Source organism: Pocillopora verrucosa, chromosome 10 (genome assembly GCF_036669915.1).
Source record: "Pocillopora verrucosa isolate sample1 chromosome 10, ASM3666991v2, whole genome shotgun sequence".
In the NCBI taxonomy this organism is placed as follows: Eukaryota; Metazoa; Cnidaria; class Anthozoa; order Scleractinia; family Pocilloporidae; genus Pocillopora; species Pocillopora verrucosa.
In genome coordinates, this window is record NC_089321.1 from 4,898,976 (window position 1) to 4,926,495 (window position 27,520).

A 27,520-nucleotide genomic window follows, 5' to 3' on the forward strand; every position below is an offset into this window, starting at 1 on the left:
ACACGAATGGCTCCAATCTCTAGTCGTTCTCGTAAACTGACTAAATGAGTTTTGCCAGCGGATGACTTTTTCGTCGCCGGAGTATCGCTGAACGACCTCGCTGAACAAGATAGACTCTGCCTTCTCTTTGTTATGTAAGTAGCCATTTCTTGTTTGACGCATCGGTGTTTTTACTTTGGTATTTCATTGTTCCGCTTTGAGACACGCGGTCAACAGTACTCACGAGCATGGAGTTAAGACATAACTTATTAACTTTTACTATTTTTATCATCCAATCACAGGTCGGAGCCATTCCTGTATTTAGTCGCTAGTTCGGCAGAGCAACATTTAATAATTTTCTTCCTTCTTTTGAAGTTGGTAGGCAATATTTTCCTCTATTTTCCCCAGAAATTAGAAATTTACTACTTCGTTATGCCCCCATAGTAGCTGGTAGAGTCTCCCTAAACTTGGAGTCACCGCGAGTCATGAGTCATCTTGGAACTCGTTAAACCTTTGGGTACTTGAGTACTTAAAGGTGAGAAATTTCGATGTCTTAAGTGAGTTGTGTAGAGATAAAGTAGTTTCTAATGATAGATCATATTATTCTATCCTAAAAATGTGTATCCTTCGTGGTGTGATGTTTTGCTTGAAAGATATTTTGCTTTACTGTTTAGGTCAAATCCGCGGGAAGTTGAAAATCCCTGGAGGCCATGTTTTCATCTGCTACTTCGTGTCAGGGGACGGAAAGGAGATTCATGAAGGAATGTGCGACAAATAGATACCGTTTATCTGCCAAATTTATGGTAAAAGCTAGGGCTGATCTTGTGAGAGCTGACATGTATTGAGGGGGACGTAAAATTTTAAGTTTAAGTTGACTTGTAGTGAGAAGTAATGTAATGTTTCGTAGAATACTAACTTTGTATGGGATCGATGAAGAGAAAAAGTTTAGAACGTTCATCGGAGATAATGAAAGATCAGCCGTTCAAATTCTTCTCTCTCTCTCTCTCTCTCTCTCTCTCTCTCTCTCTCTCTCTCTCTCTCTCTCTCTCTCTCTCTCTCTCTCTTTCTCTCTCTCTCTCTCTCTCTCTCTCTCTCTCTCTCTCTCTCTCTCTCTCTCTCTCTCTCTCTCTCTCTCTCTCTCTCTCTCTCTCTCTCTCTCTCTCTCTCTCTCTCTCTCTTTCTCTCTCTCTCTCTCTAAAAAAAAAAACAAAATATGGAATATTTTATATTCCATTTTAGATAAAACCCATAGCCTCTAAATTCTTAATTTCATTTTATTTCTGAAGATTTAATTTCTTTTACGTCGGCCTACAGGAATTCAAGAAATCCTCAGGCTGCCTAAATAGCAAAACGTTCTTTAAACTGAAATATATGGTATTGATATTTGTTGGTTTGGCCCTAATTCCTGGGTAAATTTTTTATCCTTAATACTGATTACTCTTGGTAGATTTTAGTAATTACTGTTTGATTAACTTTCAACTTCTCCTCACAATAACTATAGTTTATTCCACAAAAAGGGTCGAGGATGTTATCCTGATATCACATTAAATCAAAGGGTGAGTGCCTGCCCAGAAGCATCCTATCACCCCAGGCATTCTTCTTGGTATCTCGAAGCTTAGCCCACATTCTAGCTTTGATGCTTCTTTCTGGGCAATCAGTTTGGTGTCCTTTTTTGGGATACTCCAGGAAAGGCATCTGTGAGCTAGTTCTGCACATTCCTTTGACCCCTTCAAACAACTCCTTTGCTCAGATTTTCCATTTTTTTGTCAGGGGGCTCCTGTGACTATCCCCTGAAGCAAAATCATTCTATTTTGAGAAAAGGTGGTACAAATCCCCTTAATGGGCCTCATACCAGGTTCCCCCCTTTTTCCAGTTACAGCTACCCAGTGGGCCTCATCTTTCATTACTCTCCCATCACCACCCTTCCTTCCTAGGCTTTCACATGGCAAGACCCTATTTCCCTCATGCAGCTCATTGGGGACATCCTCACTTCCCTTGCTTTGCCAACCAAGGACTTTGCCAGTCACTCCTTTAGGTGGGAGAGGGGGCGGGGGTGGCTCTTTTGCCTTTCGTTCTGGGGTGCATGTGGAACTCATTAAGATTCTTGGTGACTAGCACTCTGATACTCTGTACTCCTTTACCTTGGTTCCACTTTCTGTTCAATTAGAATCTGTAAATATCCTTGCTATTAATACAATCCTTTCTGCTAGTTAGTTTTTTCAATCAACCTTTTAAACCACAATCTCCAGCTATGGGCTTGGAGTATTATTTTATTATCAGCTTATGTATATCCTATAAGAGTTGTGCATTTGTGAAAATATTAGTTAATAAGTAATCTTATGACAATAAGGGCTTTCCCTGTCCCAATCATTGCTTAGTGTTTTATTTTGCAGTTTATGGGAAACAATATATCAGCTACTTCTGGGTGATGTGCTTCTAAATTACAAATGTACCAAACTTAAGTTCAGATTGGCACAGTCATGCATCTTAATTGTGATCAAGAGCCTGCTTAATACAAGTAATTTAACCTTAGCAGACTTGTCCTGCTTAAGTTAAGTTCCCCTGTGAGGATAAGTACAAAGATGTCATGATAGGTACTTTAGTTATGACTTAGTAAATTAGTTCAGTTGCTCTATTGCTCTGAGCTTACTAGCACTACATATACATAAACTGCATTTGGATTCTTAGAAGCTATTTTCTTCCCTCCCATCCCTCCAAGTATCTTATTTTGCTGGTCTTCATATCTGTCTTAGCTGGCTGGTTTTCTGTCAGACAGTCTAATTTGTTGTTGTTGTTTTTTTTAATTTAATATTACATTTTAGCATTTCATTATTAGCTTATAGATATCTGTATTTGTCAAGATGTTTGCATTTTGATTTTTGTGCCAGAATTAAATAAGGTGTTTTTTTTCTTTTTGAGCTTGACACAGTATTTCTTCAAAGCAGCACAATGTACTTGTACATGTGATAATTAAACCAGCAGCTAGTAGCTGTGATATCGGGAATTGAAAGAACTAGCATCAAATATCATTGGATGATTTCCTGTTGAGCATTTATGGCAGAGGGTGTATTGTATGGTTTCTGATTGGTTGTTGCCTTCTTAATGATTATAATAATAATAATAATAATAATAATAATAATAATAATCATCATCATCATAATAATCATAATGGTTATCCCCAGAAGTAATAGCCTTGCAGTCCTGTCTATATAAAAGGTCCATAATAGAAACAGAAACCCATGCACTAAATAGAACGTAATTAGGAATGTTCACAATTGCATGAGGCATTTCGGTTGAGAGGTATGTTTCAGAGACAACACATATATCAATATTTTGACTCCTAAGATCAGCTTCTAAGGCCACTGGAGTTCTCACTTGGTTTTTCATTTTTGCCAGACCACATATGTTTGTAAAAAGAAATTTAGGAACAGCAAATTCCATAGATTTAGGCCTGCTAGTAAACATGTTTTCTGGGCGGATACATATTTAATTTCTCTTATCAACCTGTACATGCCAGATGACAAAAGACAGGTTCAATCAGATATCCTTAATTTGTGTGGGTGGCAGGAAAATTGGTACAGTTAGGGAAATGAGGTAGGGTGGGGAACAAATTTAGAAACTATGTTTATTATGGATGAAAGTTTATATAAGCTTATTTGTCATTAAAACTAGATATCCAATATGGTGCATATGATGTTCAAGGAAGAAGTAACTGCTAAATTACCCATCCACACAGGGGATACTTGATGTCCTGACACAGTCTCATTTCATTGAGCATAAATGTGAAAGCCAAATGGAAATAATTAAAAAAATGTAGCAACAAACATATACCAAGACAATCAACTGGGAACTCTTCAAATTTGTGTTACAAAGTAATTTTGTTCAAAAAGAAGGATCAGGCCAACTTCCCAACACATCATTATTTTGTAAATTATAAAATTTTGCACAGTGGTCAATTTCCATGCTATGAAAATTAGACTGTTACTTTAATTATGAACATGGAGATTCTGACTGTAAATATATGAAAACCATATTTGTGAACTGCAGGCAAAGAAACAATTATGGGAGTGATCTTTGCAGTAATGAACATGACTACTTAAGCAGTGATGAAAATAAGGCCTAAAAGAATTAAGGTTTGTACGGGAGATATTTTTGAAAAGCAGACTTTTTAAATAAGGTTTTAAGAGTTTAAAGAGTACAACTTTTTGGCAAAACAATCATTTGCTACATTGTATGAACTACTACTGTAAAAAACATTCTTTGAATCTGCAGATTCAAGCAATGATACTTCTGGTGTTGACCCCCTCCAAACAGTTTAAATGGTACAGTTTAATGCCCCCCCTGCTTTCATGTGATAATTTTACCCTTTTTGAGTGAATTTTGCCAATAATTAACTAAAATAACAGAATTTCATGGTAATCTATGACCAAGCCTCCTGAGGTACCACGTACTAGGTAATATTGTCTCTTGCCTTTTCATAGCTTCATTGATATTGTTGCCAAAAATATCTAAGGTGGTGATTTTCAACTCTCTTAAGTTTTAATTAGGGCAATGTGGGTTTGCTGTTATCAAAACTACTCTACTCTTCACACTGGAGTAAATTGTACCCACAAGTCTTTTGCCCTCATGTATAGTCACATTTGCAGAGATAATTCAAATGCTAAGTCTGACATTTTTTGTGACATGTATGCCTGTATGAAGAAAAAAATTATGGCTATAATTTTTCCTTTTTATATAGGTTTTATTTATACATTTCTTAGAGGTGTTGACAGTCTAGAGCTTTACAATTTCAGTTAGAGATTATTTCCTTTATTCTTGTGACCTTAACGGTTGATTTTGGGGTGAAATTGTGAGGAGATTTAGATCCTAGTCACTTCCAGGGGATCACCTGTAGATTAAATAATAAACTTCACACATTTGTTTCAATGTAGTAAGTAATCTTAAAGGCTCTTTTATTCTTTAAGTATACATATAGACATGAAAACAAGCAATGAAATAAACAATTATTTTGAACTGCAAACTGATTGAACAATATCAAGGAGAAATTAGATGCTTGTCACTCTTGGGATTAACTAGTAGATTAAACCATAGATTCCACGCATTTGTTTTAATGCAGTAATCAAGTAATCTGAAAACAACTTCTCTGCTTTCAACTATATAGTCATATAGACACGATAACAATCAAAGCTTGAGGTAACTAACTATTATGAATTTCATATTGACTGAAAAACATCTATTCAATACTGGCGTATAGCAGGAGTCAATAATGCTCATCTGAAAGGACGGCAAAAAACGATACTTAACTAATTCTTTATGCTAAACGTTGTTGGAAAATTGTGACTTTAATTAAGACATTGAGAAAGCTTTCTTTTATAGCATTAGTTTCTAAGCCAAAAAAAAAAAATTGAAAAGTTTAAACTACCAAGCAAGACTTTCCATGGCGTAACAATTTAAGGCTACGACCTGAGGTAAGAATCATGAACTCTCCATATATATGCTTGTGTAATGTCATCATTATATGATACAATTACCATTGATGAAAAGTACCGCTGTCTTTACATTCGCTTAATGTAGATACCTATTAAACGGATTGTAAGCAAACATTGAATAAAACCAGGCGGTTGTTGATCAGCAATCAAGAACGAAACGAATAACTGCGATTATCTTACCTTAAATCTACTCTTAGTAGTTTTAATTAAATTTGTTCGTACTAAAAACGATATGTGTTTAACGCCACGTCTATTTTGGTATCAAATTTCGAACTCTCTGTAGAATTTCTCTCGCTAGTCTCAGGGCCTCACTAGCTGCCTCAAATGAATAAACATCTTTTGGAATCTGAGGAAAGCGCAGTCGATCTGGATAGCGCATGTTTGTTGAATCGACCAATCGATCCTCCAGCTCAGTTGCAAGTTCCGACAGTTCGGAGTCGGCCAGCCGTGAAGCATTTAGTCTGAGATTGTGACGATTTATCTTGAATGCGTCATCAGCATATTGCGCTGCTTTCAGAGCCTTCTCGGCACTCTAAAGGAAACAAAATCAATATATTTAATCTGAGAGAGAAAGATCATCCACCTCAAAAATACCTCTCTTGAGGATAATTTTTTTAAAAACACGATATCACTGAAAAATACCCCTCTCTTTTTAAATAAGGTGCGTCGGGATCATTCAGTTCGTTTGTTTTGTTTGTTTCGTTCACCTCACATCTTCCTACCTTGTGAGAAAACAATACTAACGAGAAAATGTAATTATCAAGCCTCAGTTTCTGATTCCATTCCGTTGTAGCCGAGCTGGAACCTTTCTTTTTCGTTTCCTAACCTCATCATTATTAACTTTAATTTTCAAGACTATAAGTAACAAGTGAATGAAATAAATATTTTTCACCTGGTGACATTTAAAGCACGCCCACTCATAAGATGGGTTTCTTCTAGATAAGTCATTACTGGCAGCTACCAGGTCAGCCTCGGCTTGTCTAAGCCATCGTCTAGCCTCACCAGGCTGAGGATTCTTCGTGCAAAAACTTGGGGGAACACCTGAAGATGAATCGCCTCTCAGGGCTTCATCACTGGAGGTGTACATTCGTCGATAGTTCTTCTTGTACTTTTCGCGATGCATGTGTTGACGCTTGGCACGCATTCCCCAGAAATCAAAAAACGGTGTGTAACAGCTTTGGCCATCTATTACGTCGCTTTGGACTCTTCCTAACCTTGCTATTTCTTCCTGGATGTGCTGTAAAACCTCGTCGCACAATGATTTTTCTCCAGGATTTTTGTCTGGATGCCATCTAAGGAAGAGTCGCTTGACAATTTTCCTGCGCCTTTTTTCAGGTAGTTGCCATGCTTCCACCAGGATCTCTGCAGTCTGCTTCAAAACCATCGCTTTGTCTTTAGTGTTACCTTTCTCAAGCCCGTCTGACAGGCCTAATGGAGAAGATTGGAGTCGGTGAAACTTATACAAGTCTGCAAACTCGACTTCTTGGGGCTCTTTGTCGTTGCCTACGTTGACCATGTAATACTTTGAAAGAAGGCTTCTGTTTTCTTGAGCATTTACTTCTTCTAATATCACGGCGTAAATAAATGTTGCATCTCCCTCTCTCTGTTGCATGCTTGGATCCTCCATTTCATAACCAACATACTCCCCTGGTGCGATATTCTCAAAATCTTCGTTCAAGAGATGGTGGTCTTCTACAGGGATAAAACTTCCGGGAAGTGGTAGGGGATTGCTGCTTGACCCTCTGTATGAATCGTCTTGCGTAATGTTCATCTCATCCAACATGCACCAGATCTGACTGGGATCGATGCGTAACATCTCTTGAAGGAACATCACCGCCTCTCCCAGCAATCCTTCACATACTTCTGCAATCACTTGAGTTACGGCCAAATATAACTTGGAGAGGTTTTCATCTACATCAGGTCTAACATAGACCTTCCAAATGCTTTTGCCGGCTGGTGCTGAAACCTTGTTTACGAAGTACGAAACTTCACCTTCGCTATCAGGAATTTGATCACCTTGATACACCAGTTTTGTTACAATTCTGTTTAGCCCAAGGAATTCGATGCTTCTCAGTCTGTCGTTTATGGAAGTGAAAACATTTTCATTGAGATTTTCATTTTCTTTGTTCTTATGTCGAATAAGCCTCACAATTCCACGAAAGAATTCCTCCGAGCTGAGTTGTCTTTCCAATGAAGCTGCAATGCGAAGTTTAACTGTAAATTCACTGCCTTCTGAAGAGTCAGCAAATTCCTCTGTAACCACTTGTGATAGTATCTGGGGTTGAACGGAAGGTGGAAGGCGCGTGAGAAGATCTTTGTAGTTTATGAATGAACTACTCTTTAAACCTACCCTCTTTAGGTCAACGACAAATAGCTGATTGAATTTCTTTAACCGAGGAAGAAAATGAGGAGAATCATCAAATACCAGCTCAGAAGACTTTTGCAGAGAAACTGGAGGTGAATCTGTTGGGCTACTATTGAGATTCATCGCTGGTAAGAAGAGTTGTTGAAAACTTATCTCTGTAGTGGTATCCTGTTGCAGGCCTTCCAGTAGTCCTCGTACAGCACCCAGCGCACTACTGATTTCGTTGGGGTGCAGTTTATTGCCCTGACTCTGCTTTTGCAACATTTCCAAAACCATGGCGTAGTGTGACATTGTAGCAGATTTGGAGCAACCAAGATGAAGAAACAATTCATGAAACTCTCCAAGATCAGGCGGTATTCGATAAAGAAGTGGTTTTATTTCAAGGTTCTCAGACATTTCCAGGACTACCTGCTCAGCTCTCACAAAGCGTGCTCCCCCTTCTACAACAATGCAAGGGACATCCTGCAGGTCTACTTTTCCATCCTTTCTCAAGATGACCCTTTCTTGGAAAAATTTGTAGACTTTTTTCATGACAGACTTCCTAGTTTTGCACTGCTCATCTGGGACTTTGCCGCCATTTTCTTCCTCAAGCCGATAGGAAATATTGCGACAGTGAGATATAACTGTTTCCAAGGTTGGTTCTGATAGGACTTTGAGACGCTCGGAGATTTTGACGCAGAATTCTTCTCTAGACATCCCGTAGGGAGTCTTCAAACCTGATTGATCTTGTGGATGTGCCCACTTTGGGAGGGGGTGAGCCGATGTCCAAACACACTCAGTATGATCAGAAACAACAGTGTTCTGAAATGCAATGTATGGTAGTGTTCCGTCTTCTTTTTGCCCATGTTGCCTGTGCAAAGCCTGAAGCTTACTACAGATTGGTTCTAGCATCACAAACTCAATATCGCAAACAGTTTCAAGAAGCCCCTCGCTAAGTAAATCGGAGCGACTTAGCAATTCAGACACTAACAGTTTTGACTGTTTATCCGTCTCTGAGGAGCGCTTTCTTGCTGCGTCACATGCAACTTTTTCAGCAAATTTCTTGAAATCATCTGGGTGAACTTGATGTCTCAGGCCAATCTTTCTCAAAAATTTCAACCAGTCTTTTGAGTTCAGTGGCCTAGGTGGAAACATATGCTTTGGATGCATGACCTTGAAAACCTTATTGTCTGGATCGTAAAAGGATGATGCTTTTTCCAGCGTTCCCATTTGCGTGGTAATCACTGCTGTGGTTTTCAGGCTTTCCAGTAGCTTCTGCCTGTTCCCATCGCTTTCTGACAGACTTGGCAGCAACTTATCTTTAATATACTTAAGATGAGTCTGTCTCGCCTTCTTGCTAAGAATACTGAAATGTGGCAACACAAACGCGTGATATACTTCTACAGGCCCAGGACAAGCAAATTCCAGAAAACGGTACAAGTGTGACAGCTCTGAAATGTCCTCCAAAAACTCCATATTGCCCTCTTTCTGAATGGTATCCAACCCTATTTGTGGTATTTCAGACGATAGGACGGTAACTTGTTGATATCCAAGACTGATCATGTCACCAGATATTGATGGATAAAAGGAAGCCTCCTTAGCGTGGACTTGTCGAGGGATGGATAACTTAGTTCACTGCTGTTGAAATACCGAAGGATTGTTAGACAGTCGCCACGTTCCAATGTTCCTATTTGAACACGAGGGTTCCAGCTCAATTTGTGAGCAAGAGATGCAAGAAGTGAAGTTGGAGTCTCTAGAGACCCTACGACTTGCTCTGCTAACATAAAAAGATCGGATAAGAGTGGCGGAGGCTTGTTTAAGGGAAAAAAGAACGATGAGTTTAACTCAAGAAGGCCTACCGCCCTAAGAGCCTTTACTAAAGGTGCCCTTTGCTGCTGATCACTTTTTGTGAATGCAAGAACACATTTTGCGAAATTAACTGGAACGAGGACGTGTTGCTTGCTCACATCTTTGCCTCTTTCGTTATCAGCTGTTGATATGACAACTTGCTCAGTTGCAGGGATGATGCTCCAGTTAGACAAAGGCATAACAAAACTGTTCGCGCTGCACTGAGTATCCCTCCATGATTCAGCCAAAAAGCTCCACACTTTGAAAATCCAACGATGGTTTGGCTCTTTGGGTTGTTCTGGGGACCACACATTGACTTTACTTGTCCCAAAATATTGCAGCGAGAGTGTTCCTTCCAAGTTCCGTGCAAAAGCGTCGACGTCAAAGGCCATGAAAACTGATGTCCTTGGAATCACCCTTTCAGGAAAAATATCGCTCAGAAGTTGCTTGTGGACGAACATGTCCTTTGATTTTGGCAAAATGTCATGATAGCGGGAAAGGTACTTGGGATCATCTTTGCTAAACACTCGGAGGCAGTTGTCTTGGGTAAGTAACAATGGTAATCCTTGAAGATTATGTAAGAATTCGTATGAGTCTTTGCAGTACCGTAGCACAAGTGTTACACCCTCGCTGTTCTTGAATGGGGTTTTCGCGACATCAATGGGTAAAGACGTTACATTTGTGAAGAAAATCTTGAGGAACTCAATAACAGAGGAAGGGGATGTACGGTGACATGAAACTTCAGAATGCTCAAACGCCTCTAAAATTTGCAAGGAAAATTGCAAAAGATTAAAGCCTGTTTGAAGCAGTATTGACTCCATAGATTTTGATTTTTCTGTGGTTTCATCCTCTTCTCTACCTGGTCGAGAAGAATAGCAACCCTTACTTCGGATGTCATTAAAGTAGGCTTTGTCTTTTCCAGTGCCACAGGGAGGAAACCAAGTAAGTTCGAAATCACAATCGCTGCCATCTGGAGAATCTCTTACCACCGGAAGATAGCGTGACTTTTTGGTATTCATTCCTTGATACACAGATCTTATCAGCATCGCCCAGTCGGGATTGGAGGAGGTGCAAGGAAATAGCTTCTCGTAACTCTTCACCTTCTGAATCAATTCTTCTTTACTGCAGCTCAGACAAAACTTCGAAGTTAGATGCGAAGTTGGAAGGTGAAGGAAACCCCTCACCTCATCTAGAAGTGTTAGGTAGCAGGAAGCTATAACATCGCTCAGCAAAGCGTTGTTCCAGTCACTACGATAACCACCGTTCTCATCTCTCCACAAGTTTCTTCTGGCCTCGTGGTCCAATGCAAAATGACCATTGATATGGACAGGGAGACCTGTTTCCAGTGGGAGTGGAAGAAAGCAGAAAGCTCTCTTTTTTCTCTTGTGTGCTTTCAAAGATTCGGTTTCCACGAGACAAGCACAACCACCTCGCGGAAGCATTCCAAGGTCACGATTTCGAAAAGCGTTCTCTATGCTTGTTTGAACCTTATGCTCGAAACCCATTTGCTGAACGATTAGCCACCTTTCTTCATTTCCGAGGCTGTCACTTATGTAGAGGGGGTAGCTGCACTTCTCAACCCTAAAGTTGCCGAACGAGAAGTCATCACTCTTCCTTATTGACTTCGCAACCTGTTTGACTTGGTTAGCAAACCGCTGTCTCTTAGCTGCATCATTGTCGGAAATGACTGCTTCCACTGAATAGCAGTTACTTACATAGCCAGTTCTTTCATCTATGTCACATAATGTGATTTTCTTAACATTGTTAACAAAACCAGAACCTCAAAGAGCTCTTTCTTGAGAGCCTCCATCATTTCACTCAATGCTTCCAACGTAAATGGAGTGGATGACAAATCCGAATTATTAGCCATTTCTTGAGTTCTTAGGGGAAATCTGAACATGGTGGAATTTTCAATGGGAAACTTATCTTCAAGATAGCAGCGGAACACATCTGGAAAGTTTTTCTTCAACTCTGAGGTTCCTGTGTACATTCTCCCTGGTTCTTGAGAATTGGCGCCAGGAACGTACTTACAATTTGGATCAAATACACACAGAACTTCACCAATCTCGTCACCTTTAGACATAAACGATGGGACATCGGTCAGGTGGTAGACAGCGTTGAAACCAACGCCGTATTGGCCTGTTTTGTGTGGATCAGCTCCTTTACTACCTTCCCCGAGGTTTTGTATGCCTTCGATATCAGAATGAGTAAAAGGCTTGTTGTTGTATACACATAGCGCTGGTCCTTGTAATGGTTCCCAACTTTCGTCGAATAATTTCTTCCGTGGATGAATACGGGGGTCCATAATAAAACAGATTTCAGTTGCTTCTGCATCATCTGCGTTCTGGACTAGTTCTTTCAAAAGTTCTTTCCCACAAGGATAGCCCGTAAGAATCCTCTTTAGGCGATTTGTCAGTTTCTCCTTTTGCCCAAACGCAAGTCCTCGCGCACGATTTCCTACTGCCTCTTCTTTGAGGGTTTTGACCCCCAATGCGAGACTTGTTGGCCAAGGAATATCCGAATAAACAAACTGCATACCAGGGCCACCAGAGATCCAGGGGCAATCTTTGATACAAAGCTTACTTACAGGTCGCATTATTCCCTTCTGGTTGGGAAGATAAATTGAACTCCTCATTTGCTCTGGTGTGAAACGATTTCCATTAGATTCCAACACTTTTTTTAGTTGAGCTGCCAGGTTGCATACAACATTCAGCGTGCCACGATCTAACTTTCGCACTCCAAAGTCCTTCTTAATTTGTTGAAGTGTAGATATGAAATCTTCCATCTCAAATTGTTCTCTCATGCCACCTTCTTTCATGAGCTTTGAGTACTTGACCCACTCCTCAGGGATCCTATGCAAGTACGGAGAACAGTCGACGGGTAGCGATGACGAAACTCGATTTCCATACACAAACCGTTTCCAACAAGAATGAACTTTTTTCCTTCAAGAAACTTGGCTATTTGATCTGCATCGCTGGGAAGAACATCTTGAAGAAAGCTGTAACATGCATTACAAACTTTTCTCACATCTTCCATACCACAGACTTCAAATTTGGTAGAGATGGCCTCATTTAGCTGGATTATAACTTGCTCCGTTGTGACCTCTCGTTTATCGAACTGCAGTAATCGTTTCACGTTTGGTGGGATAGCAGCGTCTATGATTGGTGCGGAAGAGCACGCGAGGTACAAGCTATCCTTTAAAAAGCCTTGAGCTGGTGATATCAACGCTAGTTTATCCCCGTATATCATTTCACTACCTTTCCATGCCAAGGGAAAGGTCTGAGGCCTCGTGAGAACTGGGAGAAATTTAGTCACTAAAAGGAGTTGTTGCTCTTTGGTCGAGGGAAGGCATTTTTTATTATTCTTACACTTTTTTTCGAGAAATTCTATAAGCCTTTTTATCCTCTCCGATGCGGCCTTGCTACAAGTTTGGCTCAGACTTAGGACGGATTCTGCCCTTTCTACAACGTCAGACCACGGAAGATCGTCTGTCAACATTCCAAGCTGCTCTAGTTGATGGAGTTGAAGAGGGTGCCTGAATGCTTCTTCAGGAAACCTTTCATCTTCAGGAGAAAATAACAACGCTGCAGATCTACGAGGATCATTAGTTGAGAGGGGCATTTAAGCTTATGACGATCTGGTGATACCGAAATGCAAGCATAGGTTTTCATTGCATCACTGAACTCTTCTCTTTGAGGATCAAGGCATACAAGACCAAGTTGTCCCTCAGATCAGGGGGCACTGAACCAATTTTTGGGAAGAACAATTCCAAGAAGAACCTACTCTTATCGTAGCTTCGGGAGTGGATTTTTTCTTCAAGACCATACTTCTGAAATGACTCAAACACCTTTCTAGGTAGGTCAATCACAGCTCCATTACCTTCAACCAACAATTTGAACACTTCGAAGCATATGTTTCCTATTTGAGAATCCTCACGTAGGTCTGGCGTTAGGAAAACAGTTTCATTGATGGCCAACCAACTCTTACCATCCGAAAAAACAGCCTTATTTCCATCTAGAAGATATTCATAGAATGAACGTGCAAGGGGCTCACAAGTTGACATAACTTCGGCAAATTTTGGCCACAGTGTGTGATATTGGTATGCGTTGTTTGAAGCCTGTGAAACGGACTTTAAGTCTTCAAGAAGGTCAAGATATGCAGAGCAAACGCAATCTTTTAACAGCACTTCATTCCACTCTTGTCCAAAGTTAGCCTTATCGTCTTCGGTTTTCACCAGCAAAGTGCGTCTGTTTGAGGAAACTGCAAACGTTCCATTTATGTGTACAGGTAGTCCACTACAAATGGGAAGTGGAAGATAACAAAAAACACTGCCATTTGCCTTTGATCCTTTGGTTTCATCGCAAACAGGTACTGGAATTAGAGAATCTTTAGTTGAGAACTTAACACCAACCCCCGCTGATGCAAGAAGACTACTGTCTTTCTCTGAGAACTGCATCGCTGCACCTTTGCCCATAGATGAGACAACAAGCCAAATGTCATCATCACTAGAAAAGCTACATTCTAAGAACCTGCTGCCGTATTCTGATACGGTGCTCTGATCTTCAGTGTGAGTGCAGAACTAAGGAGGGCAGGAGCGGACTCGCTGTATCCATGGTTTAGATTGCTGACTTCAGATGACGCTCGCAGAAAATTACACTGTTTCAATAAGAACTGATCTTCTGTGCTCAGCTTCTCGGCAGTAGTTGGAAGAGTAATTGTATAGGGCAGTTCCCGTCTTACTCCATCCTTTGATAATGATTTGGTGACCTCAAATATCTTCCTGGGTTTTAACTGCTCAGTTACATCATTAGATAAATGGAAGATGCAGACACGACGAACATTCTGAGTAAACAGAAGCAATGCTTGGGCTCCTTGAGTAACACGTTTCAACAGTTCTTGAACTTGCTTCCGGTTGTAAACAAGTTTCTTTATTTCACTTTGTATAGCCTGGTGTTCAGTTCGTAAGGGAAAGCGAAATAGTGTCCCTTTGTATGAGTTGTCATCTTGTTTTAGATGAAGATCACAACCAAAGATACCATTAAATGGCTTGAATTGATTTCGAAACTTTCGCAGCCTTTTTGAATTCTTGTTGGTATCAAGCTTTATTCCAGGTTTCGTTTTGTTCCTAATTTGTTTCCCCAGGTAGAAGTGTTGGGATCGAGAATAACAAAATGGTTTCGGCTTACAAACATGGGAACGTCTGTCAAGTTGTAAACTGCATTGAAACCAAGCCCGAATTTTCCAATCTTTTCGGGTATCATTCTCTTTCGTTGCACCATTCATTTTGTTATATTCTCAAAATCCTCATCCTTGAACTCGGCATCATTATAAACCCACAATGCAGGACCCTGACAGTCTCTCATGCCTTCGTCAATCAGGCCGGTCATCGCATCCTCATTTGTTCGCTCGTCATACAAAAAGCAAACTTCTGTGGCGCCAGCATCATCTGCATTCTGAATAAGCTCTTTGGGTACTGCAAATCCATCAGTGTATTCCTCCAGCAGTCTGTTTAGCCTTCGAGTGAGCTTCTCTTCTTGTCCAAACTCTTCTCCCATCGTTAGCTCGTCTGGTTCTAGCAAGCAGTTGCTGCGGCTTCGCACATTAAAAAGCTCTGCTATTCCTACAGGGATGTTTGGATGCACTTGTAGAAATTCGACCTCTTCGTCCTCATTTTCTCCTTCTGATCCGTCATGTTCACCATACATGCAGTTTTCTGCTGGTGCAAGGTTAACACATGTATCTCCTTTTACGTAAGTTGGAAGAAGGACTTTCTTTTGAACTTCAGGCGATAACTGTCCATTATCATCTGGCTTCAGTTCATTTAGGATGGAAATGCATAAAGTAAGATCTTTTTTTACGTCTGATGTCTCAAAAGGACCTTGATCGTACTTTTGTTTAATCATGGAAAGAACATCAAGCATCAACTGCTCACTGCAGTCTTTGTGAATGCCGAAAGGGTCGAACAAGTTAAGGTACATGGACATCTCTGAAGGAAGAACAGAGATGTAAGGCGACAGGTCGATGGAATGGTTGTTCAAGAGGACAGTATTAGGAGGGGAGAATCCGTCGCCATTCCAGATCCAGCTAGGGTCTTTCAAACCCCGAATTGCCTCCACGACATCAGCCCTGTTCTCCTTAGACAGAAATTCGTACATTGCTTTGACAAGCAAATTAAATCGCGGTCTCTCCTCTTGTTTGTAATGAGTGATGACAGTTTCTAACTGATGAACCACTTGCGATACTTGTGGTTCCTTGCTCCAGCCAAAGTATCCGCACAACTGACTTGATTGGTCTACGTCGATGACAGGTTGTACTGATCCAATGAGGTTGAGGAACTCTTTGCCCTTGACGTCTTTTGGCCTGCATAGCATTCCTCTATTAGCTTCCCCCCAAAAAGGAAGGCATTTGGGAAAATCTCTGGGTTTTTCTTCCGGTACAGTCACCCAAGCAATACCCTTAAGCAGCGAACCCAATGTTTTATCTGAGAGAGTATCGTGGAGCTTCAGTGGATATTTTGCTCAAGTTTTCCACTAGGGCGTGAGACTTCTTCTTTGCTGTTAAAACGTTTGAATTCTTTTGGATCTCAAGAGCACCCTGGTGAAGATCTTGAGCAGTTATCATTTCCTCGCTTTTCAAGCCAAGTTTCCTTTAGAATTGGAAGGACTGATGTGTCAGTATATAATTTTCTACTGGAAATACGTCTTCATCACTGAAAAGGGCCTTTATCAGCTCATTTCGTGGATCAAACAGTTGGGAGGCCTTTCACTCGTCCTTTGGTGTTTTGCACAAAGGGTAACTTTTTCATCATTGCTTCTAAATTGCTATCCTTTCTAACGAGAAATTTATAATTGCTCCATAACAAAGGGCATTAAGCGGTCAATCTCTTCTCCAGAGTAATGCCCTTGGCTGATGTCAGGAAGGATTTGCTCACAGAGCAACTCGGTTTAGAGTTAAAATTCTGATATCTAGCAGTCGTGCTAGTTTCTTGGAGTCTTCATCTTTGATGTCAATTAGCTCTCTTCTGGGAGAAATTGGAGGCATTCTCCTCTGGTGCCGCACAACGGTAATCTTTTTTGGACGCAAAGTTCCCAGAGAGAGTCTCCAAAAGTGGCAGATCAGAGACAATCCTTTTCATCCTGCTGAAGAGATGAAACTTTCGAAATAAATTTCCTAAATGAGCGTTTAGAGGCATCGTCTCTCCGGTCAAGCATGATTGCAGAGAACATACCTTGGCCCAAGTTAAGGAGACACTATCATAGCTTGTAGGACCCCTGAAACTGAAGGTGGGTGAACAAATGTTCCCGTTAACTCCGGATGGGAATTGCTTAGGACACTCAGTCATTACCACCACACCCAACTCTTTCAAAACTTTCACTACGGTGCCATCAAGTTGGTCAGCATTGGACCCTTGTCGCAACAACTTTAGACTGTTTCTTCAGTGATACTAAGGTAACGGGAACTTGGTAAGGATCTACAGGAATCAAAGGGGATTGTATTCGTCAAGGCTGGCTAGTTCACCTTTGGTGGAAAAATGTACTCTTAGGTAGCCCCATACGCTGCTGAGCCAATCTCTAGAGGGATTGCGATACTTTAGATCGCCGGGGTACCATTGAACCTTGTCACTGGATAGCAATTCTTGGGATAAGGCCTCTCTCAGTAGAGAAGGTACATCTGCTTTACAAAGAAGTTGTAACTGAGTGCATCCTGTTAGAAAAAAAACATAGAAATTTAGAGCTCCTAACTGAGGCAGCTTGTAATTTCTAATAAGAAAGCGATTGTTGAGTTCCCATCACAGCTATTTGGTTCACTGTGGTGTCAGTATGAGTTTCCTTTTTTTTGTCGGTATTAAAAGAAAATTCAGGGCTTAGTGTGATTTCAGCTTATGTAAAACCTAGAAAAATCTCTTCTTCTCCGTAATTAATTCTCTACTTAAAATGTAGACGTCCGAGTGCATTATGTGCTAAACCAAACAGGTTTTTTGCTTTAAAACCCCAGCAAAACTACGGTTGGCTAAAACTAATATACCAAAGTTTTGATAAACCCATTTTCTGGAGTATTATACCTTTTTCAGCTACTGCCTAAGTTTTTCCCAAAACGGTCTCATCAACATCTTGGTCGAGAAACTCTTTCCTTTAGCCCAGGCACTAGCTTTTTCGAGGATGCTCAGACGAGGTGATGAAACGGCTACGCTAGAGCTTGTGAAGGACTTGACCGTCCCCGTCAGAAACAGGCAAAGTTCAAGGTTAACCAACTCTTGAAAGTCATCATCTTCGAGAACAAAGCTTAAAAGGGACAACTTTTCCTCGTGACTGATTACTTTTGTAGCTAGTTAGGTAGATTTCCTTTAAGATTCTTTCGCATCTCAGGGAGGAGGGTGTGACTTCTGAAGAGGAAGCTGCATATTGGCTCTAGCGCTTAATACGGATGGTCAGGCAAAGGTGCCAACATTGATTTGATCTGCTAGAAGGCAGAAGTTCCGCCAAGTGGGTGGGGGGTGAAACGAACAACATACACAAACAAAATAACTAAACGATCAACTGACTTCTTCTCTCTCCCGTCTTTTAATGCGCTCCGGTCAAGTATGTGCTTTTCATCAAACCTTCAGCCAGTGCCCCCCCACGGGCAAGAGTGTATATTACTCAGCTCATATAACATTCACATGATTGGAACAAGGGATTCTGGAGCCTTTTCCAAGTTGGTTTCACACTTTTCTCGCAATTTGGCCAAGCTCTGTTGAGGAAAATGGAGTAGAGACTTGTTAGGCTTGCAAGGGGCATGAACTTCAACTCTATAAAAGCATTACGTTGGCGTTTTTTTAAGTCCATAAGTGCACAGTTATTGGCGTATATGGAAACTTACAATATTTACCATCCTTTCACTATACATGTTTAAACAGCGCATTATCCAACACCCTCCGTACCTAGTCATGGTCTTAAACTGGCAGTCATTATGCTCTACTTCAATGTGCCTTTGGGGACTGAAACATTGGCTTAACAAATTGACGCGTCAGAAACATCATGAAACTAAACCGTCTTTGACATGGTTTTTGCATGATTGAAAAAATGTTGTAATCCATCAGCACAACTAAAACACGAAAAATGCAAAGAATACATTAGGCGTTTCTCACTGACACCACATTCCTTGCCCATCCTCCCACCAATCTGCAAGCCAATGAACTTTGATTTTCCGGTGGAATTGTTTTTGGTTCTCCTTTGGGAATGTTATGGTTTTCTTTGGCAATTTCAGTTGCCCATTAAACATTTCCAACTGACCTATCTTATCTGAAAATATCAAATAAATGTTTGACTTCTGTCTTTGCTAAAAACGATCCTATACAGATACTACTGTGGAAGGTTTACCTGTAGATTGCATCTGGTGGAACATTATATGTTTCTATTGATCGGTGGCCTGCCGTTCATCAATGTGGCGTATGCTTGAGGCAGAGCTTCTGCCAAAAGGCAGGTGTTCCATAACAAAGATTTTGTCAGTTAGCGTCGCTTTAAATCTTCTTGCTCTGCATTCGGTGTCTTTATGTGTCGTCTGTTCTGACTTAATGATTAAAAAGCCATTCACATGCACCGGAAGACCAGTTAAGCTCTTTTTCTGCATAGGTAATGGAGCCGGGCAAAACAACTGGCCTTTGAATGTTGGGCGTTTCTGAAGTGGACTCTGAAGGAATTGCCATTGCAACGCCGACTGAAGGTAGAGAACTTAGCTCTTTGTCCTATCTAGAAGCTTTTTCAAACTTGGACAGGACCCTCCACCTCCGATGCAGATAACTTGTGCCAGAGATAAGAATGACGTTCGCTTTTCATCTGGAAATTGCACAACCATTGTGAGTGGATACTTCACTGTCACAGGTTCTGCCATACGCTCGCCTGGTGTAATCGCCGTCGTAGAACTCTCGCTCGTTCTTCTCACGAACGAGTGCAAGACTTTCATGACTGATTTGAACTTGAATATTTTTCCGTGGCACGGATCCTGACTTCTCTCGGACGAAAAGCTTCTACAGATTCTAAATTCTGAAGAACCCAGGAGCACAAACGGTGTGCAGTCGTCGCAAAAACTCGTGAAAATATGATCCACCTTTTCGTCAGAGTACAATGTTTTGGGACAGCTCAGATGGCGTCGTACGCAATCGGACAAAGCGGAACACCGTTCCACTGTAACGTACCCTCAACAAAGATCTTCCTCGGTGCAATCAAATATTCCTTTGTAGGGAAGAAAATTTATCAGGTATTCTGTTCATATTTTCACGGTCTTTGCGTAGGTGCCAACGGTATCCCGTTCTTCTCCTCTCTTGGTCCTTTACTGAAGTGGTCCTCGTGGGGATCGATAAAACCGATTTTTGTGCCGCTCAAAATACCTGCTGCTTAACTCTGTAATAACAGTAGAATTCCCAGTCGTTTTCCATCTGTATCACACGATTATTCGTATGGTTCGAGATTCCATGTCCAGTTTCATACAGAAGTAAGACAATTTCATGCTTTATTAGACTATTATTCTAATTTTCATTCGCTAGCATTTCCAAGCCAATTAAAATGTCACACAGCGGAAAATTTATTTTACAAGCCATACTATCGTTTTTACACATCTGACGCGGACGAGTTTGAAATAAAACTAGATGATTATTTGGAAATCGTCAACTTCAATAAACAATATACATTGCATGTTAATTCTGTTAGTTTCTCAATATGTGACTCCTTTTCAAAGCCGAGGACCGGATATGATTCATATTCGACAGGACTAGTGGCTAACCCTTACCTGTCAGATGAAAACCAGACTTGAAACCTAGTCCAAACCGACCTACTTTCATTGGGTCCATGACTTTGACGCTGTCACAAAGCCTTCGTATGCCTGCTCCAGGTCGTTCTTTGGTGAACTTTGCATCATTATATGCATAAAGTGCAGGCCCCTTTAGATTAATAAATAGATCTTATTGAAACAGCCGTCAGCATTTATTAACAACAAGAACAGATGTTACAAATTGATCTCATCAACCAAATGGCCAATGAGGAAGCAACGTCATTTTTCAGTTTTTATCTGAAAAGGGTTATCAATAATAAATTTCTTAGCACTGTTAGCCATATTGAAAAAGGTAGGATAGCAATGGCCTAATTCAAAACAACACTGCTTTCTCGTAGCGTCTGTAACAACTCGTAAAAAAAACCGGCAGAACACAGCTTTATGCCGCACGTTCACTCTCTTTGGGGTCATTTCATTGACTAAAAGTATCTTTTTCGACAGACGCAATAGTTGTCAAATGAAATTCAGACCACGCAGTAAAAGATGCACCTCTTTGAACACTCCCTCAACTGGTCTGATTGAGACCAAATAATTTTAAGGTCTAATTGGGTACTTTACTCAAAAAATTGATACTCATAAACAAACTTTTAGAGGACCAACGCGTCGTCAAATTATCACATTACTTCTCTTTCTTGTTTACTAGAGGAATTTTCAACTGAAAATAGGAGTTATGTCAGATGACTGTGCATCTGATGTTCAAAGTTCGTGCCAGTCTCTCAAATAATTGGACACAAAGCCAGTTGTATGTTATTCTTGCGTGTTGTTCACGAACCTTAGTTTTTCTGCGGTTGCAGCTGTTCTCGTAAATCTAAAGTACGATACCATTGTTTCGTGGCTTCGCTTAAGTTTAATCCTTGCTCTCATCAGAAGTTTTGATTTCGAAGAATTTGTGCCGTCACACTTAATTGAAAAGCGCTCTTGACCAATACTTTTGGAAAGCGAAATTAATTCGTCAACATACCTGAAACTGACGAAGCCCTCCGCTATAAAGCTTTTTTCCTCTGGCGCTGTAGCTGTGTTTGTCGTGAAGAAACTTCACGTGGCTCGCACGTGCATCCTCAGCATTTTGAATGAGTTCCTGAAATAAAGAAAATATCATTCTCGCAATTATCAACAGAATTTCTTATTTTAAGAGAAAGTAATAGAAAAAACACCGAAATGAATAATTAATTGAAAAAATTAAAAGGCAACCAGAACGAAAGAGATTATTAAATCTGAACGTGACTGCAGTGATGGAACGAAACAGTGGTAATCAGAACAGTTATTGTATCTCAAGCTTCATTAAAATTTTAGTTTGGTATTCTGAAAATAATTCTTTGTTCGAAAACCTCTTTAAAGTAAGGATAAACCAAAAAAGGACATCATTGGTATTTGCTGAAGTTTAATTATGTTGAAAACTATTAGCTGTCAGTCAAAACTCAAATAAATATTCTTTTCATTGATTACCTTTAATATCTGTCCGTCATCCGGATACTGATCGAGGATGGTCTTTATTTGTTGGAACAGTGATGGCTGAATCAAGTTAAAGTCGTCATCATCATCGTCACTCTCGCTATCATAATCATCATCTACATCCACTGTTAAGAGATGTTCAATTATCAAACATGGTGCTTCCCAAGAAAGAAATGAACAAACGAACAAACTTTACAGTAAAAAAACCAAGAAAACAAAGTCAAATGAAAACAAAACAGAAAATTATCTCCTAGCGAGTCCTAACAGAAAAAGGGGTACCCATCTTACAGACGTTTTAGATTAAGGGATGTAATATTCTGATCGAACATTGCCAAATTGCTTCAAATCATTAACGCAGCCAAATTCTGGGGTCCTGAGGACATACTCCAGTTCACGAACGCACGACTGCATACTTTCTTGCACTAATTAGCAAGCTAATAAAAAGTTATTGTCGAGTATTAGAAAGTGCAAATCCTATCAAAAACAAAACATGGAGACTTAAGAAAGATATACCTATCCATTTCTGAATACCCATAAAAAGTTGACTTAGCACTCCTGTGAATATTAATAGACAACACATTTGCCACACATATGTAAGTAAATTAAGCGAAAATAGGTCATAATTTTTAATGCCATGAATACCAAATCATTATTTCAGGAATATTCAAAGCAAGAAAGTCAGGATGGAAAATTTGTAGCAACAACTGACTCCAGATTTCAATTTCATCTTCAAATTCCCACCACTCTATAACATGTTCTTGGTAAGAGAGAAAAAGTACAAAAGCAAAAGGCTATTAAGCAGAAAAAAAATGGTTACCAATGAAATCCAGTAAATCTCAGTAATTTCAGTGCCTTTTGTGTCTGTACTGTATGACTGCAGTCTGTTTAAGAATACTTACTCTTGGGATGTGGTAGCTCTGCTGAGGCCATATGAGTGGTTTAACTCTGATAGAGAAATATGAAAGACGATTAAAGTCTTTATGTATTTAGGACTCTCAAGTGAGGTTGGGTTACCCAGGACAAGTTCCTTGGTATATCCAACTCACTTGTGCATTTTTTGTAGTTTGAAGAGGAGGGAGGGACTCCAGACCCTCCTGCCATGATCAATACAACTTCGAGGATTCAATCTTAGTGGCAAAGAATAGGAGGGTGTAGCGAGATGGGTCAGAGGGTTTTCTCTCACTAGCAATCCTTACGTGAAACCAGCTTAGTGGCCCATATCAGTGAGAGTATACCTGGTTTCTGTAGCTTATTTGGATTACTAAAAGAACAGGTAATTTAATTACCTTCTAGAAATGGGATGCTAGTCTGTTTCTTGTGAGGTGCAGGCCCAATTATTATGTATGGCCCACTCTTCCCCCTTGGTCAGAGACCTTTGCTCTCACTGGCAAATGGCTAATGCACAAAACATCAGCTTTTAACCTCTTAAGGGAAGCCAATTTATGTTATTAATTCAGTCGATAATACTAAATAACCCTGTTGTACTCTCCCATTGATGCAGCACCATAGTTTCTTTAGAAACTTACCCCCTTTATAATATTTGATAAAGTTTTTTTAATTTCGTTAACACCTAGAGATCAACTTAGCTAGGGCACATTTTTTCATATGTAGCAGCATAATGTTGAATAAACTGGCAGTCTGACCATACAAGATTGAAAATGATATTCAGATTTCTCTCAAAGTAAGGGTGACATTTTTTTAAATAAAATAATAACCAGTACATGTTTGAAAAACCCCCTTGTCTGCCAAAATGTTTAATATTTGATGATTGAATGCAAACATCTTCAAGTTCTTTCTAATACAGAGACAATAATTATTAATCCTCAAGTTTTTAGTCAAAGAAACAGATTAACCCTTTAACTCCACGAGTGACCAAGACAGAATCTCTCCTCACAATATCAATACAATATAAAGCAGACATGTGATGAGAATAAAGAATAATATAAACTAGGCAATTACTAATTGATCCAATACCCAATGCTCCAAACTAAAATCATATGAATTTTATGGCAGGCATCAAGGAGAATAAGTAATTGCATTTGGGAGTGAAAGGGTTAACTAAACAGGAGACTCAAATTAACACAAAAATCTAAATTGAATGCTAAAACATAGTTCATCATGATAACGAAACATCTAGGCTACAGTTCAACATTAACAGCTTCTCACTTACTTATAATTTGAAGTATTTTATGGTGTAATGGCCATTGTAGCTGGGATATCTCAAATTTTTGTTGTGCCTCTAGAACTGTTTATTAAGGTTACTGATGCATTTTTTCATTTATTCATTCATTCATTCCTGATTATTTGTCCTGCTGCAGATTGGGTGGGATGTAGGGATAATATTGGATAACTGCTGTTTAATGGTACAGCACATCACTATTTCTGGTCACGTATTGAGTACACATGCAAATTTGTAAAGTGTGAGAATGAAGTAATGAAAATTGTGAAGTATATCAATTAAGTCAATTTTTTTTAGTGGAAATGAAGTCAGAACCAACTGACACTGGACTGAATGAAGTCAATCATCTTGATTTGGAAGTAGTCTACATACCACAAGTACAGTAATTACACATGGATTTGACATGAATATTTCTGAATCTGATGATTGATTGACACATCTGATGATTGATTGACACACATACTGTTTATAGTTATGATTACTTACCCTACCAGCCACATGAAGAGAAGACTACATTTATTATAACAAATGGGCCAGTGATGAAAAAAAAGGTATAGAAAAGCTCTGAATATCACCCACCACTACAATTGCTGAGGTGTGCAAGAGTAACGAAGCTCCCACCCCTGTCTGAGCAAAAAGTTTCATTTTACATGTATTGATAGCCATCCAGTATGGATTTTGTATTCCAAAACATAAGGAGTCCGAATATTTTTGATCCAAAGAAATAATTCGTAAAAGCAGACTACAATTAAATAAAATTGAAATATGTCGCAAGCAATTTTCCTCAAGGATTATACTCAGCAACGGATTATTAATAATTAAATTGGTACAAAATTTAAAACTACATTAAACAGGCGTAACATGTATCAAGAGTTACCCTTCAGACGAACTGAATGATCTTTCAGGCAAGATTATCACAACTCTGAGTTATAATGTGACGGTGAAGTGTAAATTTAAGAGTGGCCTTGGAGTCGGTTTCGTGTTTAGTAATAATTGATGTTTTCAAAAATTCTAGGTGAAATAAACAAGTATAATAAAGGCTGGTTTTGTTCACGATAGATCGGCCTTCAATTCGACTTTGACACATGATATCATGGGTTAATGTAACTCGTCTTTTAAGACATGTAAACAAACCTAAAGTTTAAAACAAGTCAGGTCTCTAACTGAATTCGTAGTTTAAATTTATGCCGGTTTTCGTGCAAGTCATTTCTTCGCTCAGTTACCTAATTAAACAGATATTAAGTAAGAAAAAAATATTTGTAACGCCGTCCACGACATGTAAGGGTAAAAGCCTAGAAAAATGAAGGTTTCCGCGTACTTTATATCCTAGCTCTGGTAATTGCTCGTAGATGAAACATCTGCTTCAATCGAAACAGTCATTTAAGTTCATACGTGCACGCCATTAAAAGCGTAATTGTTTCATAGCTTCACTGACTGCTTGCGGCCTACAGTGTTTTAAACATATAAGTTCGAGCTGAAGTATGTTTGTGACTGAAAAGCTCAACTCTCAACTCTTAACTATACTTCGTAGTAAACTTACCGTCAAGTAATAATATTTTCCTTCATACTCAATTGTGTTCAAAAGAGTTGGTTTGTTAAGAATCTGCGGAGCCTATCTGTGCCTCAGCAGGTTCACGAGACATCACGTGATCAAAAAAGAACTCTTATCAAATAACATTTATTACGATCATTGAGCGTTTCCCTTCATTGAATCAACGCAAAATTAGTTCATTTTAGATCTTGGGATGTACGAAAAGCTTCACGAAAATATATCAGATGCATGCTATCTTTCCAGGACACCGACGTAAAACAATTAAAACAGTGCTCTGTTTCTCGGAATTGAAAGCACTCAAGGAAATAATCGAATTCCCGGAAACTGACAGCTATGATGACAAGCTGTCTGAAGTTTCTGGGAATCTCAGAATTAACAAAAGAGATTATAAAACCTGTGTCTGGAATGACTACCATTTTCATTAGATATTCGGTCTCCTACTCTAATGTTTATTTATACTATCATTTAATACTTCATAATCTTTTCAAGGATCCATGAAAACATTAAAAATTGTATGCCTCACTGTTATTTGTGCTACTTCGTCTTATGACACGAATAACGCATCGTCAGCGATGGCAAACCAAGCTTAAAACTGCAAAAATCGCCAGAAACTAAAACAGACACACAAGATGTGAGTAAGTTCTACTGATTTTATGTGTAAAATGCTCATCTTTCGAAATATTTATCGTTGAAAATCGACCATATTTCGTTTCCCATACTATTCCTTAAAACGTAAGAAAAATTTCAACGGTCCCTCTCGTAAATTAACACCGAGTCACGCAACGCGTGACGCTTTCGTGAATTAATTGTTTGCTTTTTCTCGAGACGTGAACTTGAGCTTCCTGTGATGAAATAGATAAATGAAAATGAAGGCCAGTTTTGTTTACCATTGATCGGCCTTCGATTCGACGTTAAATATAAGATATGATGAGTATGTAACTCGTCTTTTAGATAGATGAAACATCTACTTGAATCGAAACAGCCATTTGAGTTCGTACATTATGCACGCCATTAACAAGCGTATGTCTCACAGTTCCACTGATCTGCTTGTGGCCTGGTATTTTAAACATATAAGTCCGAGCTGCAGTGTGTTTATGACTAAAAACCTTAATTCTAAGCCGTACTCCGTAGTAAACTTACCTTCAGGTAGCCATCTATTTCCTTCTACTCGATTGTATTCAAGTGAATGGGCTTTTTAAAGAACGTACAGAGCTTATCTGTGCCTTGGCAGGTTCACGAGACGTCACGTGATCGAAATATGAAATATGATAAAATATGATGATAACACGATATAACGTGACGACATTATCACGATCGATGAGCGTTTCTTTTTAGTGAATCTACGCAATATTAGGTCATATTAGATCTTTTTGGATATATGAAGAGCCTCAAGAAAATATATCAGATGCATACTATCTTTCCAAGACACCGACGTAAAACAACTAAAACAGTGCTCTGTTTCTCGGAATTGGAAGCACCTAGGAAATGAATTCCCGGAAACTGACAGCTATAATGACAAGCTCTGTCAGAAAGCCGATATTCAGAGTTTCTGGGAATCACAAAAAACAACGAAATAATGACTGCCGTTCAGAAGGGAAAGAGGTTATAAAAACTGCCTAAAATATCTACCCCTTGTTTTAGATATTCAGTTTCTTACTCTTATATTCAGTTATTCTATCATTAAATACTTTATAATCTTTTCGAGTATCCAGGAAAAGATGAAAATGTATGCCTGACGGATTCAGCTGCATTATAATGCTCGAATTTCGCCAGTAGCAGCCGTTGTATACAGTGTACCTATCTCCATCTTTACTGAAACTTCCCTGACATTTAATGGTGTAGTCTGAGAACGACCGTGCTGTTTTGTCAAT

At 39.5% G+C, this 27,520-nt stretch overlaps 1 long non-coding RNA gene and 1 pseudogene across 1 annotated transcript; one reads left to right on the forward strand and one right to left on the reverse strand.

Annotated features, from left to right (window-relative positions):
- Positions 1-299: 299 nt before the first annotated feature.
- On the forward strand, positions 300-1,017 carry LOC136283638 (uncharacterized). Its single transcript, XR_010718896.1, has 2 exons — positions 300-514; positions 654-1,017. It is a non-coding gene; the product is annotated as an uncharacterized lncRNA (long non-coding RNA).
- A 3,897-nt stretch (positions 1,018-4,914) lies between these two features.
- On the reverse strand, positions 4,915-26,856 carry LOC131771339 (sacsin-like; annotated as a pseudogene).
- Between the last annotated feature and the right edge of the window lie 664 nt (positions 26,857-27,520).